We start from the raw sequence: 19,262 nt of genomic DNA, 5'->3' as shown, positions 1-19,262 counted from the left end.
CTCTGGTTTTCCACCAAACTAAACTCAATGACAGCTATCTGCTTGGAACGCTTTTCCGTAACAGACGCCATTTTGAAGGCTACCTGTAGCGTAGTCACCTATCGGAAACTAAAGGGGCTGAAGCGGATTTATTTCACGATGTGCCACAACAAATTACGCAAATTTTCAACCGAAGTTGGCCGGAAAAAAATGTGCTGCATTACTTATTGAATGGCCTTCGTACGAACACCCGTAAAAACAGAACAGAACTGAGCTCATTGATGTTGAGAGCTGCTGTCTGTACAAACATCGAATATTCCAGAATATACAAACATTTAAAACATAAGAAATTCCGAGAACCTTCCAGAAATGATAAGTACTAAATAAATGTAATTAGCCGGCCGCGGTGGTCTAGCGGTTCTAGGCGCCCTGTCCGGAACCGCGCGACTGCTACGGTCGTAGGTTCGAATCCTGCCTCGGGCATGGATGTGTGTGATGTCCTTAGATTAGTTAGGTTTAAGCAGTTCTAAGTTCTAGGGGACTGATGACCACAGCTGTTAAGTTCCATAGTGCTCAGAGCCATTTTTGAAATGTAATTAGTGGTGGTGGGTTTAATGGGGGGATGTGACGGAAAATGTAAACATTTATTTAAAAAAATCATTACAGCCGTATTTATTTATGTAAAAATCTAAAATTTTGCATGTGCAAAGCAAAATAAACGTGTTTTAACGGAAAAATATAAAAAATATACGGGATTAATATTTACCCGGTAATACTTAATTTTTTAATTTTTTATTGTCTTTTTATAAAAAGTCATAACTCAATTTCTAATCATGCAATTAATCCGAACATTTTACTGTAGTGTCCTGAGAAGGTTATAAGACCACTGAACTACAGTTATTCAAAAAATGGTTCAAATGACTCTGAGCACTATGGGACTTAACTTCTGAGGTCATCAGTCCCCTAGAACTTGAACTACTTAAACGTAACTAACCTAAGGACATCATACACATCCATGCCCGAGGCAGGATTTGAACCTGCGACCGTAGCGGTCGCGCAGTTCCAGACTGAAGCGCCTAGAACCGCTCGGCCACAACGGCCGGCTACAGTTGAAAGGGTACAGTACCGCCCAACAGTGAAAATAGGTACGAAATTCTTGTCGGAACAACACATTTTTTGTGTAAAAGTAACTCAATTTCAATTAATACAGCGAAGCCGGATACCAGTGTGGGAAAGAATGACAATTTATTTATTTAATTGATCACATGTGCACTTCCTCAAAATAAATCCCTACATCCAGTTTGGTGAGATCTGTGAAATGAATAAATGTATGGTCGTCTGCTAACCACAGATAGTGAATCGGAATATATGATCATCTTTGAGTCGATCCTTTGGCTACCTTTGGTGAGACCAAAGAGATGGAAGTTACCAGAGCTTTTGAGCGTCTGAAATGGGGCTGACCAATAAGGTAGCAAGGTGCTTCTCCCACTTCGACAGAGGTGCGAGAGAACCGGAATACGGCCATGTTTTCGGCACTCTGGCGCTGAACCTTCTGCTGTAAAGACCTGTTTTTTGTTGTGCTCCGTAATGAAAGTGTGGAGGCATGGTATGGATGTGGAATATTTAAGAGTAGTTAGAACTAATCATTTCTCTTTCCTAGGAACTTTTGTGGGGAAAATTACAAAGTGAGGCAGGTAATTTTAAGGGGATCGTAGTAAACCAACGGTCACAATGAGACCACGTGTAGTTATAAGTTGAGATACTAGCGTGTGTACAATAAGCTGAAATATTTAAGAATTAATAGCGCGTGTACAATAAGCTGAAATATTTAAGAAATAGCGTGTGTATCATAAGTTGAAGTATTTAAGAAATATCATTCCGTGTGACGCTAAATTTATACTCTGAGAGAGAATCAAGGTGAGTCGGCCGTTTTTCCAGCAATGCCACTTGGCTTGCATTGCACAGGAAGACGTGCGTTTATCTCCAGAGTTCACAGTAGGAAAGTAGTATTACAAAGTGGGGCAGTGTCGTGTGAAACTGGGATAGATATTGATTGAAGTGGGAAAGCGGAAAGTGATGAAGTTGTAACCGTTCCTTGTGTAATATTTCATATTGTTGTGTTGTGTATGTCTTGTAATTTGGGTATGTGTGTTTTGGATGGGAGTAACAAGGTAGTTACGAAAGATTTGTGGGTTATGCTTGTTCCTTCTGTATCGCTCGATCTGGAGGAAAGTTTCGTGAGGATGAATGTGAGAGGCGAAGTGTGAGGTATAATAAAAGATCCACCATCCGATCCAGGGAGTGCACTGTTGGGGCAAATAGATTACGAGACCATAGTATAGAGATTCACTAAAGTAAAGCCATGCCCACTGGGCGGAATTTCTCTTGCGATTTTGATCTAGGTTGTAGAATTTGTGTGTTTAGGAATAAATCAAATAGTGAATAGAAAGAGATTGGTGGCCTTTTTCATTAAATTGTATGTTATCATAATGTCCCGAATTTATATAAAAGCCGTTAAATCAAAGACAAAAAGTAAGTGTGGTATTGCCAGTGCGTAGTGTGCAGTCAGAGTTCTATAAATCACTGATAGTCAGATGCGTGTTTCCGTTGCGTATTATTCATGCAGGAGGATGATTTGTAACTAAATAGTAAGATACGAGAATTCATGTTGCTCAATAAATTAAGGAAGAATCCACTCGCTTGGCAAACCATCCATCTTGCAGGCCTGACTACTTGATGCCACAGTATGAGAAAGGCAAGTGGGTGCCTCTCATAATTTCGACCCTGCCAGGATATTTCATTGGTTAGGATATTTTGTTGCCAGGATATTTAATTTGTTGCTAGGATTATTAATTGGTCAGGATATTTAATTTGTTGCCAGGATTATTTTATTGGTTAGGATATTTTGTTGCCAGGATTCCGTTTTTGTCACGATAATTTTGTTGCCAGGATCATTTTGTTAGGATATTTTATTGTTAGGGTTTGCTGTTAAATTTTTTTTATGGAATGTATTGTGATAGCGCTAAGAAGTAAAATTTTTTTTGTTTGCAATTTCTTTCTGGATTGGTGAGGATCTTTTATTTTTTTTAATTGCCATATCGTACAAGGCTGGAAGATCGTGGTATAATTTTTTTTGCGTAATGTCCGTAGTAACTAGGTCGCAGTCGAAAAACGTAGCCACAATGGAGAATAGCGATTCTGGCGTGAACGTAGCAGTGCAGCAGGAAGTAGGTGTTGACCGTGAGTTAATGAGAGGGGACGGCAGGCACTCCGAAGAGGCTGTATTGTTCAGTGGACCGCTGCAAGGGGATCCTTTGTGCGGCGGGTTTTGCTCACAACCGGGGGCCTTTCCCGACGATGCGGGCGAGCCGAGATTAGGACAGGTATGCAGTGAAAGTGCAGCTACTCTTAGCGAGGCTACGGTTTCACAGGCGAACGAGGTGAGCGCGTCAAAAGTTGCAAATGACGATATGATGCTACAGTTGTTACAGACTTTGGTGAGAGATAATAAGGAGAGTGATAGGAAGGCTAAGGAGAGACATAGGGAGTTTATGGAAATGATGGACGCGATGTGTAGAGGTAATGAGGAAAGATGGGAAGCGATGGATAAAGAGAGTGAGGAAAGTATGGAGGCATTGGATAAGGGAAATAAAGAGGCAATGAGGAAGGTACACTCAGTTACCGATGAGCGTCTGCCCGCAGTTAATAATCGGTTAGGTGAGGGGGAGAAGAATCTGGATGCGGTGAAGCAAGTATGTGACGCCGAGAAAGAAAAAGCCAGTAATTTGGAGGTACGAATAATGACAATAGAGAGTGATACTACTGAACGTAGGGACGTGTTGCCAGATGAGCGAATCGAAGAGGTAGTGGTCAAAATGAATACGATTAGTGCAGATGCAGAAAAGATCAGTACAAGAGGCGAGACAGGTTCTGACAGTACGCAGCGAGAGGTTTATGCCGACCAGGAGGAGATACAACTGCCATTACAGTTTAAAGAGGCACAATTAGATATAAGTAGGAAACATAGTGAGCTAGCACAGTTGCAATTAGCGTGCAGTAGCGAAGGTGACACACCACCAGGTAGATTGCGGAGGGAGAGTGAGATAAACTCAGAAAGCGAAAATAGGCAAAAAGAGAAAGGCGAATTCACAGAGTCAGAAGAACGGTTGTGTCAGATAAAACAGGTGGCAGACTCAACTGGGTATAGTCCAAGGCTGTCTCAATTTCAGGACTCATTACCTTCATTGAGGGGACTGCTCCGCAAAACGAAGTTTGTGTATAACTATTTGAGGGACGAGGCTAGAGCGAAAATGCAGGAAGACCTTAAAGACTGTAGTAGCTATTTAAATGAATTCTGGTCGAAAAGTAAGGAGGACCAGGTTACGCAAAGCATATTGATAATGCCAAATCGTAACGAATGTGGTATAAGGGATTCAGTGTCATGCTATCAGGAGATGTTTAGACGAAACAGGTACTTGGATGTGACATACGAACCTGGGGAGCTCTTTAGGATCTGTATAGCGAAGTTGCCAGTGAAATTGCGCAGAGGTATAGCGGTGGCAGGCAGAGGCTTAGACGATTCCGCGTCATTTCAACACTTGGGTAATGAGAGCGATATCGTGAACGGAGACAGGTCAGATAGTGTCGAGGGTAGAAACTATCTGAATGACAGGAGAGCATGGAATCCAGGCATTTCATTCTTGTCATAATGGATTCAAGAATAGGAGAAACTAATCCAACATATCAGCCCTTAATATCTTGCTCTTAAAACACATGCAGCTGGCACTGAAAATTGTCTATGTAGCAGACAAACTCTACTAATATGTAGGAATGCAAATACCATACTTCTGATCAAAACGGCAGTAATGGAATCTGTTAGGCTGGTATCACAGTAAAATTTGCAACTTTTTATTTCGAACAGTAAAGTAATAGAGCGGTTTCTTCAAAGAATCCAGTTGCTAAAATGTTATGTAATAATGCCAATGAGTCCAGTTTAATTAGTGTGATTTGACTATTGTAGATACTAAACACGTAATGTAAGAAGTAAACATTGTGATCGAAGTTTTTAAATTAGATGCCATCTGATCTATAGTATGTCATTGTCGTGGTGACAGTTATAATGAAGTGCTGTGTATGGTTGTTCGGAATCTGGTGTTAGTGAGAGAGGCCACTAGCACCTAAGTTTCTAACACTTGGGCTGCCCAATTTTCCCAGCTTGTATATTCTCTGCACACATTTAATTTTCGTGTAAGCACATATTCCTAACTAGCGAATTCTTTATTGTGTATAGTGGACCATTCAGAGTGAGGCGGATTGTACATGAAAATGCTGTACTGATTGAGACGATCAAGGGAAAACAATCTCGTGGGCTTCATCACATTTCTAACATCAAATTATGGAAAAGTTAAGGATAGATCTAAGGTAGTCAATTTATGGTAAATAGTCAGTGTATTTATTTGTGGTGTGTAACGTTGTGCAGGGTCAAATCGAACGTAAGAATTTTCAGGCGGGATGTCAGGAAGTATGACGGAATAGACTGGTCGAATGAGTCATGAACAGGAGTCGACAGAGTGGCGTATGTACGTATTTTTTGTCGTATGAATAAGGATCAAGCAGAAACGACGTGATGATTAATGAGTGAATAAAGATGGTAGATAGAGAAGCGACGTGATAAATAGTAGTGGATAAAGGTGATATGAGGAGAAAAGCGACGTGAAGCAGTGTGATAAATAAAGAGAGATTCGACGTGATGAAACAGTGGTAAATAAAGGTGAGTAGAATTGAATAATGTGGAGATGTCTTAGATGTATGTTACAGAGAGGCCTGTGTATGCTGCAATAGAGATTGATGCCAATGGCGAAGGAAGACCAGGAAATGATGGAGTAATGGACGGACGGAGAGCCGAAATACGAATGAAGAGATGAGGACAACTGCACAATGTGAAAGGACGTAAAGGGAGTATGAGACCCAGATGGTGAACGTTGTGAAATACTGACGTAAGATGTAATATAAGCGTAGATCTAATTCTTACCATAAGATATGCTATTTGGCAAAAATAATATTTTTTGTTGTTGTTGAAGCCTCGTACCAGTATAACTAATCAAAACGGTACCAAGAATGTGTGCAGCTATTTTTTGCAGGTTGATTAATTTGTGTATTTTTGTTCTTAGATGAAATGTCGCGATTCTAAGTTGAGATTTAGCATAAAGTGAATGCAGAGGTAAGCCGATGGAAAGAGGTGCCAGAGTGAAAGGACGAATTCGGAGTCTGGAATGCTATCTCCGAAACAGCTTCATGTGTTATGTGGTTGAGTATAAGGGAGCAAAGGTATGGTATGTTGTAGTGAGTGTGGTGGTGTTAAGGTTAGCTGACTTCTAGACCTATTCTGTTAGTGTATTAATGGATTGAATGAGAGGGAAAATGTGATGTCTGGTGAGTGAGAGTCGTAGAGTAGTGTGATCAATGCACACACTCCTGTAAAGGGGATGCTACCGATCCATAACTAAAACATTATTGTGTTTTATTGTTTGTTGGGATGAACCTCGATGTCAGGTCAGGATCTGTCATACGTGTCCTAGAAACGTTGCTATATATATAATGAAATGTAAAATATGTGAAGAGATACTGATTTCAATCTGTCACAAGCACAAGGGTGCATTATATGTTGTAGATTTAGAGTCACCAGTTCCTAAAATGTTTATTGTGTTAGGATGTTAAAGTAGTTTACTATTTAATAACATGTGGTAGGTAATTGTGAGCTATGTAGATTATTCTTATTTTTTGTTAGAACACTTTCAAGGGGTATTAATTTCAGTGTGTCACAAGCACAAAAGTTCATTGTATATTGTAGCTTGAGAATCAACAGTTTCTAATATTTTCACTGTGATAGGATGTTAGAGTAGTTTACTATTTTGTATTGTAATTATGAGTTGTATAGATTGTTTCTTATTCATTTTGTTCTTTATTTTACACTTTCATGTTTTGTATGAGGGACGACAGGTACAATGAATAGCACGAGTGTGGGCTGTCTATAGAAAAGAGATAAATGTTGATGTTGTATGTGTAGAAAACTAGGGTGTATAATTTTAATGTAAGAATTTCCTTTTGTCTGTAATGTTGCGAGATGCACGGAAGATCTGGCTAATTGGGTGTCGTAACGCCCATACCGCTAACGGGCCGAGCTGACGTCGCCACGGCGACAGGCGACACAGCCGCGGCACTCCTCACTCCACTGTCTGACGAGGTACACTCCACGCGCCCGCTACAGCAGGTCAACGGCCTGGGGCGACACGCACGTATCACTGGCCATTCATGAGTTCCGCCACCCTTACGACTGGGGAAGGTATCCCGCGGAGGCAACAGCGGGTGGTTTCTTCTGCTCAACGGCGCGCGCAGCGGCGCTACTGCTGAATGGACGAGGCGCAGCAGAGCCCGGCGAGCATATTTTTTACCAGCAGCTATTAACTTGTACTGGACTGTGGAGCAGTGAAACAAGATGACTGCGACTTTCCATAATGTGGAAAGTGAAGGACTGGTGTTTCCACGTTGTGAGTGGTGGAAAAGATTTTGTCTGTAGCAGACAGGACGATTGTTTTGTTTTGTCTTGACCACTGAATGGTGGGATCCATAAACTTTTGGCAGTGACTTGTTAAGTGTGCTTTGTGAATTGCATGTGGGACACTTGGTATACTTAGAGGACAGTTGTCGTATGCTGAACAATTATTATATGAAGGCAAGAAACTAGAGTGGGACATTGACATTTGCGTCTGTAGTAGGAGACATTTCTTGAACTGGCGCGGGAATAAGTGCTGTTTGTTGAAACTTACGACTTTTAATTACACCATGAACTGAAAGGACAGAACCGTGGGTAATAGTAGTTGTAGGGCCATTTTTTTTGGACGAACAGATTCGTGTGGATGGTACTCTGAGAGTGACTATGACATTTGTGTTTAATGAGAGATACAGTTTACTGTTCAGTGCGTGTTCAAAATGCCGAATTGAGTGACTCAAAGACTTTCGTCCGGGTAACCATGGGAGAGCTTTGACACCGAGACAGTGGTTCTAGGAAAACTATCAGCAACTTTTTGACCCCAAGAAAATCACAGAATGAAATGTTTCCGTGTGACTCGCAAGATAGGGAATAATGTATTTGCAATTGTGTAAATGTTTTTTTTATATGTTTCATTCCTGAAGGGACAGCAAGCGTAATTGTATTTTATTAATATTTGTGTTTAGAATAGTTAGTATTTGTTTTTTGTCTGTTCTGGGTTATCAAGTTCACGTAGCATGTTTATTAGAATATTTGGTACAATGATGCTCTAATTATAAGCCAGTGGCGTAATACTAACGTAGCGGTTCATGTAGCATTGATCAGTAAGATTGTCACAGGGGACAAGAGTTTGCATTGCACAACAAATATCGGAATTAACTGATGTATTTTGATGTCGTGCATAGTAATAATCTTGTTGGTGTTTTGACTGAAGCCACTTATTTTTATTATCACAGTGGTGATATTTCACATTAAAGTGTAACGAAGGCTAGTCGAAATGCAAGTTCTTGTCGTCTATATGTGTGACAACAGAGAAATGAACAGTAGAGTAAGATAAGAGAGCTACTGGTGGATTCAAGCACTTATTGCTAAACTATTTACTGCGTGTATTGATCAAAGTTGATGAACTGACTAGCTCAGCAGCAGGTATTTGTACTGATGGACAAAGATAAGGCTAAACTCACTGTCGAGTAGTTGTGGCAATTGCTTAGGTGATGATAGTTAATGAGGTACGACATGATGTCTTAGACGAACTATATTACGTAACCAGTATGTAACTTGTGGTATATTTCATTGTTTTTCTTCTCAGTTTTTATTTCTCTGTAGGTTTGAGGTATATTTTAGAGTAATGGTATGGAGCCTGACATTCTATGTGTAACTAGTGTACGAATTTTTTTTCTTTTGTTGATTTTGTTTTGTATTTAGACTTTGCTGTGTAAGGGTTTTTACAGCGCAATTTATGAATGTCAGATTACTTGCTCTGTGTTTGGACGGTGAGCTGTTTAAAATTTCATGAGTACAATTAGTACTTTTTTTATTTGTTGTAGAATTATTGAAATTTGCATTACTCATAAAAATAACGAAGATCCCAGTAACTAAAGCAAATTTTTATCTCAATATTATTTTTTCATTGCTATGATGTGATGTTTTATTTGTCATGTGGACTGTTATATATTTGTATGTGTACGTTACTCCGGATTGTGGAGAGTACAATAATGTAACAACTGCCAATAATTTGTTCGTCTATTTGAGGTCACCAGGGGCTAAGGTCTCCTCCTGGTTATTTTGATGAATTGCTACGTTTGTTTTAATACAGTTTTCTTAAAAAAATGTTCGGAACTACCCTCGCATTGCAAGGATAGTACCGTGCCATTTTTTTCTGCATGGGTAGCCGGTGGTGAAAGGGTACAGTGCCGCCCAACAGTGAAAATAGGTACGAAATTCTTGTCGGAACAACACATTTTTTGTGTAAAAGTAACTCAATTTCAATTAATACAGCGAAGCCGGATACCAGTGTGGGAAAGAATGACAATTTATTTATTTAATTGATCAAATGTGCACTTCCTCAAAATAAATCCCTACATCCAGTTTCGTGAGATCTGTGAAATGAATAAATGTATGGTCGTCTGCTAACCACAGATAGTGAATCGGAATATATGATCATCTTTGAGTCGATCCTTTGGCTACCTTTGGTGAGACCAAAGAGATGGAAGTTACCAGAGCTTTTGAGCGTCTGAAATGGGGCTGACCAATAAGGTAGCAAGGTGCTTCTCCCACTTCGACAGAGGTGCGAGAGAACCGGAATACGGCCATGTTTTCGGCACTCTGGCGCTGAACCTTCTGCTGTAAAGACCTGTTTTTTGTTGTGCTCCGTAATGAAAGTGTGGAGGCATGGTATGGATGTGGAATATTTAAGAGTAGTTAGAACTAATCATTTCTCTTTCCTAGGAACTTTTGTGGGGAAAATTACAAAGTGAGGCAGGTAATTTTAAGGGGATCGTAGTAAACCAACGGTCACAATGAGACCACGTGTAGTTATAAGTTGAGATACTAGCGTGTGTACAATAAGCTGAAATATTTAAGAATTAATAGCGCGTGTACAATAAGCTGAAATATTTAAGAAATAGCGTGTGTATCATAAGTTGAAGTATTTAAGAAATATCATTCCGTGTGACGCTAAATTTATACTCTGAGAGAGAATCAAGGTGAGTCGGCCGTTTTTCCAGCAACGCCACTTGGCTTGCATTGCACAGGAAGACGTGCGTTTATCTCCAGAGTTCACAGTAGGAAAGTAGTATTACAAAGTGGGGCAGTGTCGTGTGAAACTGGGATAGATATTGATTGAAGTGAGAAAGCGGAAAGTGATGAAGTTGTAACCGTTCCTTGTGTAATATTTCATATTGTTGTGTTGTGTATGTCTTGTAATTTGGGTATGTGTGTTTTGGATGGGAGTAACAAGGTAGTTACGAAAGATTTGTGGGTTATGCTTGTTCCTTCTGTATCGCTCGATCTGGAGGAAAGTTTCGTGAGGATGAATGTGAGAGGCGAAGTGTGAGGTATAATAAAAGATCCACCATCCGATCCAGGGAGTGCACTGTTGGGGCAAATAGATTACGAGACCATAGTATAGAGATTCACTAAAGTAAAGCCATGCCCACTGGGCGGAATTTCTCTTGTGATTTTGATCTAGGTTGTAGAATTTGTGTGTTTAGGAATAAATCAAATAGTGAATAGAAAGAGATTGGTGGCCTTTTTCATTAAATTGTATGTTATCATAATGTCCCGAATTTATATAAAAGCCGTTAAATCAAAGACAAAAAGTAAGTGTGGTATTGCCAGTGCGTAGTGTGCAGTCAGAGTTCTATAAATCACTGATAGTCAGATGCGTGTTTCCGTTGCGTATTATTCATGCAGGAGGATGATTTGTAACTAAATAGTAAGATACGAGAATTCATGTTGCTCAATAAATTAAGGAAGAATCCACTCGCTTGGCAAACCACCCATCTTGCAGGCCTGACTGCTTGATGCCACAGTATGAGAAAGGCAAGTGGGTGCCTCTCACAGTTATTAATTTATTACACACATTATATCATCAACAGAGTTTTTGATTTTGCACATTCAGAATTAAATTTTTTTCTACATACAGTAATCTAAAAATCAGAATTTAATGGCAGAATCTCGTATTTTTTAGTTCCAGGGAGACAGCAACACGTTACAAACAGTTCCTCAAAATTTAATAGCATTAGTGCATATGCTTTTTGAGAAAAGGCTTATAATAACGCAAAAAATGTAAAACAGAGAAAATGAGGTTCAAAGATTTTCTTCTCATACCTCTACACGTAATAAGCTTACCTCAATTTTAAAACCCTCCATACTGAGACTCCTCATCTTCCAGGTTTCTCTTCCCTCCTCTTCGAATCTGCCTGGCCTGTATTTGCAGGTAAGACACTGATCTGTGAACTTTCTTGACCCTGCTCTCGTCGATGGTGTAAAATGCTTTCGTTGTAAACACACCAGGATCTATACCAGCTCTCTTCAGCACTTCAGTTCTGTCACTATGCCCGTTACTGTAACATAAAACTGCATATAGACACCTGTTTTGAGTACTTACAGCCTACAGAATGTCCTTTTTGAGCATCTAATCCAAATTAAATTATTGAGACATTCATTTGCGTTTTGTGTCTTTCCGTGAAGACACTTCCCGAATAAATCAGGGTTTGCAAGAAACTTGAATGTCGACTTAATTGCATTCATAACAGGTTCTGCTAATGACTGAGTGTTTATGTGAATACGTCTCATTACTCTTGCTGAACTTACACCAATCGTCTTACGGACACAGATTGTGCATAGGTGTTTGGTCAGCGGATACTTTGTGGAAAAAAACTGCCCACACAGCACACCTCATTGCCTCTAAATTATGTGTGTTTTTCCTGATAGCTCTCCCATAAAATAACTGAAGAGAATCAATATCTTTTAGAGTAAGCCTGCCTTTTTCTCCTAGTGGTTTTCCATCCTCAAGTACTTCACCTTTTTTTCTTTTTCAGCAAGCGACGAAGAATACCACCAAGCCTCTTTTGGATGTGACCAACAGATTCCAACTTTTCTATCGTTGTATTGTACAGATTTTTATCTGTTACAGCTTTGAACGAAGAGGAGTCCCCATCACCAACGTATTTCGTATATCTAACACCGTATGTGTGTGTGTGTGTGTGTGTGTGTGTGTGTGTGTGTGTGTGTGTGTGTGTGTGTGTGTCTGTATGTGTATTGAACCTAGAAACGACGGTCAGGCTTCGTGCTGTCGTAGCAGTGACAGTGTCTGCACAGCAATCGTCGATGTAGTGTAACTGAGGTGGAATAAGGGGAACGAGCCCGCATTCGCCGATGCAGATGGAAAACCGCCTTAAAAACCATCCACAGGCTGGCCGGCACACCAGACCTCGACACGTGCCAGGTATCGGCACGCCTTCTCTCTCGGGAAGCAAAGCAGCGCGTTAGACCGCGCGGCTAGTCGGAGGGCTATTTAACACTATACTGGTCCTCCGATCTGGAGAACATCCTCACAGCTGCAGCAGCTTCCATGTCCCCACTTGAGCCATTATAATTTTTAGAGAATGCTATTGCATGCTTTTCTTGCCACAGTTTCTCACTGACTTCAGTGTTGGACATTTTCCTTGTTGCACACCGTTGGCAGTTTTTAGATATAATTTCTACATCTAAAACTTTACCTGAGTCAATACCAATAACAGATGAAACTCCATACAGAGATGTGTGATAACTTTTCGTCCACGTCTCATCCACAGGCACACACAGGTCAGTAACATTTGTATGAGATCACTGTCATGAATATCTACCCCAGGAACTATTTCTTTTTGCTTTATTTCCACCAATTCCTCCACTACTTTATTCATAGAAACTTTGGCAATATCGCATACAGCATAAGACTTTATTTATTTTTTTCAATCCTAGCACAAGGTGGAGGCATGTTCAGAAAACCCCACAATAAATTACCTCCTTCCCTGCCCTGTCCAAGGCATCTCAGAGCATATGCTAACCTAAAATTGTCATTTTTTTGCAGGAGGAAAATGAAAATTCTTAGCCACACGAATTACAAATTAATTTAAAATCACAAGGTATTCCCACTCTTCTTGTTTCTTCAACAATAATCATGCATTCCGTATTGTTACCGCTAATACATGAACATGAAAACTTTATAACCTGGCAGAGAAGCTCTATTCAATAAGTCTGAATCCTGTGGAATCCATATCAACATCATTCACGCACCTGTCCAATTCTCCTGTCCCAAGTTTCGATGCTGAAGCTTAGAGCTTATGTTCTTCATTTCGAACTGCTTCCTCTTTTTTGTTGGTAAACTGATTTCTATGATACCTCCGTTTCCTAAACACAGTTTTTCCACCACATATTATGCATAAATCTTGAGTTCCACGTAAATGACTGTGAATTCAACCTTCCACCTACTAACATGTGTTAGTATTGTCAAAACGTAAATGAACCACATGCAGAAAGTTTTCAGACAAAGATATAGATGTCAGCCAGAGATATAGATGTCGGCCTAAGATATCGAAAGGAAATAGGCTTCACACTGACAAAAGTTCCGTTGAAGCAAGCAGTTTCCCAAATGTCGGAAAAGGTGGGAGTGGCCGCCAGTGGAGAATTAATCAGTTTAACAACTTAAAGGCATTTCTAAAGCTGTTATCACGATAAAATTCACACACAACATAGATTAAAATGTGTAGACCAAGAAAACAGTATTTTAGAAAAATCGATCTTTTGGACCAAAATCCATTACATCCCCCTTAAACCCGCAGCCCGCCGGTCAGGACCCTAACCGCCACACCGCACGTAGCGCAGCTCGCGGCATTACAGCTGTAACACATACACTCCTGGAAATGGAAAAAAGAACACATTGACACCGGTGTGTCAGACCCACCATACTTGCTCCGGACACTGCGAGAGGGCTGTACAAGCAATGATCACACGCACGGCACAGCGGACACACCAGGAACCGCGGTGTTGGCCGTCGAATGGCGCTAGCTGCGCAGCATTTGTGCACCGCCGCCGTCAGTGTCAGCCAGTTTGCCGTGGCATACGGAGCTCCATCGCAGTCTTTAACACTGGTAGCATGCCGCGACAGCGTGGACGTGAACCGTATGTGCAGTTGACGGACTTTGAGCGAGGGCGTATAGTGGGCATGCGGGAGGCCGGGTGGACGTACCGCCGAATTGCTCAACACGTGGGGCGTGAGGTCTCCACAGTACATCGATGTTGTCGCCAGTGGTCGGCGGAAGGTGCACGTGCCCGTCGACCTGGGACCGGACCGCAGCGACGCACGGATGCACGCCAAGACCGTAGGATCCTACGCAGTGCCGTAGGGGACCGCACCGCCACTTCCCAGCAAATTAGGGACACTGTTGCTCCTGGGGTATCGGCGAGGACCATTCGCAATCGTCTCCATGAAGCTGGGCTACGGTCCCGCACACCGTTAGGCCGTCTTCCGCTCACGCCCCAACATCGTGCAGCCCGCCTCCAGTGGTGTCGCGACAGGCGTGAATGGAGGGACGAATGGAGACGTGTCGTCTTCAGCGATGAGAGTCGCTTCTGCCTTGGTGCCAATGATGGTCGTATGCGTGTTTGGCGCCGTGCAGGTGAGCGCCACAATCAGGACTGCATACGACCGAGGCACACAGGGCCAACACCCGGCATCATGGTGTGGGGAGCGATCTCCTACACTGGCCGTACACCACTGGTGATCGTCGAGGGGACACTGAATAGTGCACGGTACATCCAAACCGTCATCGAACCCATCGTTCTACCATTCCTAGACCGGCAAGGGAACTTGCTGTTCCAACAGGACAATGCACGTCCGCATGTATCCCGTGCCACCCAACGTGCTCTAGAAGGTGTAAGTCAACTACCCTGGCCAGCAAGATCTCCGGATCTGTCCCCCATTGAGCATGTTTGGGACTGGATGAAGCGTCGTCTCACGCGGTCTGCACGTCCAGCACGAACGCTGGTCCAACTGAGGCGCCAGGTGGAAATGGCATGGCAAGCCGTTCCACAGGACTACATCCAGCATCTCTACGATCGTCTCCATGGGAGAATAGCAGCCTGCATTGCTGCGAAAGGTGGATATACACTGTACTAGTGCCGACATTGTGCATGCTCTGTTGCCTGTGTCTATGTGCCTGTGGTTCTGTCAGTGTGATCATGTGATGTATCTGACCCCAGGAATGTGTCAATAAAGTTTCCCCTTCCTGGGACAATGAATTCACGGTGTTCTTATTTCAATTTCCAGGAGTGTATATTCAACATTATGTAATGGATTATTTGTTTGTTTCTGATACCAGTCACATTATTCATTTAGTTTTCACTCTACACTGTATCGTTTAAGTATGTCGTTATAAATACGAGAAAAATGCTTGAAACTTATAGCAATGGTAGAATCAATACTCATTAACTCATGTAATAGGTAGCAGCACAAAACAATTACTTTGCTCATGAAAGTCATGGCAGTTACACACAGAAACTATGGCCACAGTTAATTGTTAAAAGGTTTAATGAAAACATTGTTTTAAATGTCACAGTCAGTGCTTCAGCGGACTGAACTCTTGTTTGTTTTAAAACAGATTTGACATTGGGGAGTAGAAAAAATTCACCTGGCGCTAGATCAGGCGAAAAAGGTGGGTTGTCTAACGCTGGGATGCTGCACTTAGCTGGAATCGCCTCAACAGAGAATGCGGCGAGGGACGACGTGTTGTCTTGATGCAGAACCCATGACTTGTGCCGGCCAGTGTGGCCGTGCGGTTCTAGGCGCTTCAGTCTGGAACCGCGCGACGGCTACCGTCACAGGTTCGAATCCTGCCTCCGGCATGGATGTGTGTGATTTCCTTAGGTTAGTAAGGTTTAAGTAGTTCTAAGTTCTAGGGGACTGATGACCTCAGAAGTTAAGTCCCATAGTGCTCAGAGCCATTTGAACCATTTGAACCATGACTTGTTCCACAATTCCGGTCGGATCGCGTTCTTCTTAATTTCTCACGGAATTGACCGAAAACCTCAAGGTAGTGATGCTAATTAATAGTTTCACCTACAGGAACCCAGTGAAGATTCACAATTCCAAGAATATCAAAAAAAAGAATCATCGTCACTTTGAATCTCGATTTGCTCATTCGAGCTTCTTTCGTTTTCTGCGAAGTTGAACTCTTCCAGTGCATTGATTGGCACTTAGTTTCAGAAGCAAGAGTGAAAATGCAAGATTCGTCACATCTTATAACTCCCTCCAAGTAATTAGGATCATTCTAGTGGTATTCAGTGTCAGTAAAAGCATTATCACGAGCATTTCGCTTGATAATAAGAATTTTTTGCACCAGTTTTGCGCACATTTTTCGCATGTTAATATGGTTATGTAAAATATGCCTTACGCACTCTTTATCATCCCTGCTGTTTCAGAAATGGATCGAATACTCATCCGACGGTCATGTCGAATCAGATTGCCTAGTTTTTCGATATTTTTATCAGTTTTTTATGTTGAAGGAGTCCCGGACGTGAGTCATCTTGACCGTCTTCCCGGGCATCTTGGAAACGGTTGAACCACTCGAAAACTCGCATACGTGAGAAACAGTCTACACCATATGCTTCTTTTATCAGCAGACAGGTTTCACTAGCAGTTTTTTCCAAGTTTCATGTGAAATTTCACGGCAGTTCCTTGCTTTATTATTACACTTAAGATTTTGGCGGCAAAACACAGTAACAGCTGTTACATAAACGATGGCCACGGGCACATCGATCTGTCTACTAACAGCAGAGATAGCGCATTCGACTGAAAAGGCCTCACGCTTCACATATGCTGGTCGCTCATCTTTGGCGCATGCTTGATTACTCTGTGGCAACATCATTCCCGTAATTTCCTAGCGACACCTCGTACAATTCACATTACGCAACAAGAGAGCACAATTGGGTTGTAACGGGAATAAATAAATTTATCATCCACCTGATGAGAGAGTGTCCGTTAAGAGTTCTTCACCTCTGTCGTAGCACATCGCCTCGCCCTAGATCCAAGTCGTACAAATCCGGTCCTTGGTCTGGCATGACAACTTCATTTTTCGCTGCCAGAGACATCGATATTGCAGTAAATGTTTACACATCTTACCACACTAGTTTATCCTGTACAAATCTCTTCATCTCTGCGTGACTGCTGCAATCTGCCTCCACTTGAACATGTTCACTGTAGTCAAACCTACTGCCACCAATACTAAATTGATGATCCCTTGATGACACGGAACATGTCCTACCAACCGATCCCTTCTTCTAGACAAATTGTTTCCAGTCCGGTCCGGTCAGAAATTCAGCCGACGTTTCCATGCTTGTACAAAAGGAACCGAGAAAACTATATCTGTACCGTCTGTAACATCCACGAGATAAATTTCAGCTACTGTGCGACGAGAGGAAATTATGCCTGCAACAGTTATAAACATTATGTATTCGACATATAAAAAAAGTGAAAACGATGATAAATATTAATTATTTATATAATATTTTATGATGTAATTGGACATATCGATGTGTATCATACAAAGACAATGATGATTGTAAATTCCTTTTATGATCTGCGTTTTTCTTCTTTTGTTTTTACCTTTTGTTGGTTGGCTTTTGTAGGTTGCGGACACATATCAAACTGAGGTCTGTTAAGAAATTGTAATTACACTCCTGGAAATGGAAAAAAGAACACATTGACACCGGTGTGTCAGACCCACCATACTTGCTCCGGACACTGCGAGAGGGCTGTACAAGCAATGATCACACGCACGGCACAGCGGACACACCAGGAACCGCGGTGTTGGCCGTCGAATGGCGCTAGCTGCGCAGCATTTGTGCACCGCCGCCGTCAGTGTCAGCCAGTTTGCCGTGGCATACGGAGCTCCATCGCAGTCTTTAACACTGGTAGCATGCCGCGACAGCGTGGACGTGAACCGTATGTGCAGTTGACGGACTTTGAGCGAGGGCGTATAGTGGGCATGCGGGAGGCCGGGTGGACGTACCGCCGAATTGCTCAACACGTGGGGCGTGAGGTCTCCACAGTACATCGATGTTGTCGCCAGTGGTCGGCGGAAGGTGCACGTGCCCGTCGACCTGGGACCGGACCGCAGCGACGCACGGATGCACGCCAAGACCGTAGGATCCTACGCAGTGCCGTAGGGGACCGCACCGCCACTTCCCAGCAAATTAGGGACACTGTTGCTCCTGGGGTATCGGCGAGGACCATTCGCAACCGTCTCCATGAAGCTGGGCTACGGTCCCGCACACCGTTAGGCCGTCTTCCGCTCACGCCCCAACATCGTGCAGCCCGCCTCCAGTGGTGTCGCGACAGGCGTGAATGGAGGGACGAATGGAGACGTGTCGTCTTCAGCGATGAGAGTCGCTTCTGCCTTGGTGCCAATGATGGTCGTATGCGTGTTTGGCGCCGTGCAGGTGAGCGCCACAATCAGGACTGCATACGACCGAGGCACACAGGGCCAACACCCGGCATCATGGTGTGGGGAGCGATCTCCTACACTGGCCGTACACCACTGGTGATCGTCGAGGGGACACTGAATAGTGCACGGTACATCCAAACCGTCATCGAACCCATCGTTCTACCATTCCTAGACCGGCAAGGGAACTTGCTGTTCCAACAGGACAATGCACGTCCGCATGTATCCCGTGCCACCCAACGTGCTCTAGAAGGTGTAAGTCAACTACCCTGGCCAGCAAGATCTCCGGATCTGTCCCCCATTGAGTATGTTTGGGACTGGATGAAGCGTCGTCTCACGCGGTCTGCACGTCCGGCACGAACGCTGGTCCAACTGAGGCGCCAGGTGGAAATGGCATGGCAAGCCGTTCCACAGGACTACATCCAGCATCTCTACGATCGTCTCCATGGGAGAATAGCAGCCTGCATTGCTGCGAAAGGTGGATATACACTGTACTAGTGCCGACATTGTGCATGCTCTGTTGCCTGTGTCTATGTGCCTGTGGTTCTGTCAGTGTGATCATGTGATGTATCTGACCCCAGGAATGTGTCAATAAAGTTTCCCCTTCCTGGGACAATGAATTCACGGTGTTCTTATTTCAATTTCCAGGAGTGTATTTGTTAATTATTACTTGAGAATAGAGTTCATTATTATTATAAATATGAGTGAATAATTATTTGTAACTTTAATTCCTCTCTCAGTAAGCATTA

Source organism: Schistocerca nitens, chromosome 7, assembly GCF_023898315.1.
Source record: "Schistocerca nitens isolate TAMUIC-IGC-003100 chromosome 7, iqSchNite1.1, whole genome shotgun sequence".
NCBI classification, from domain to species: domain Eukaryota; kingdom Metazoa; phylum Arthropoda; class Insecta; order Orthoptera; family Acrididae; genus Schistocerca; species Schistocerca nitens.
Note: the sequence above shows the minus strand (reverse complement) of the source record.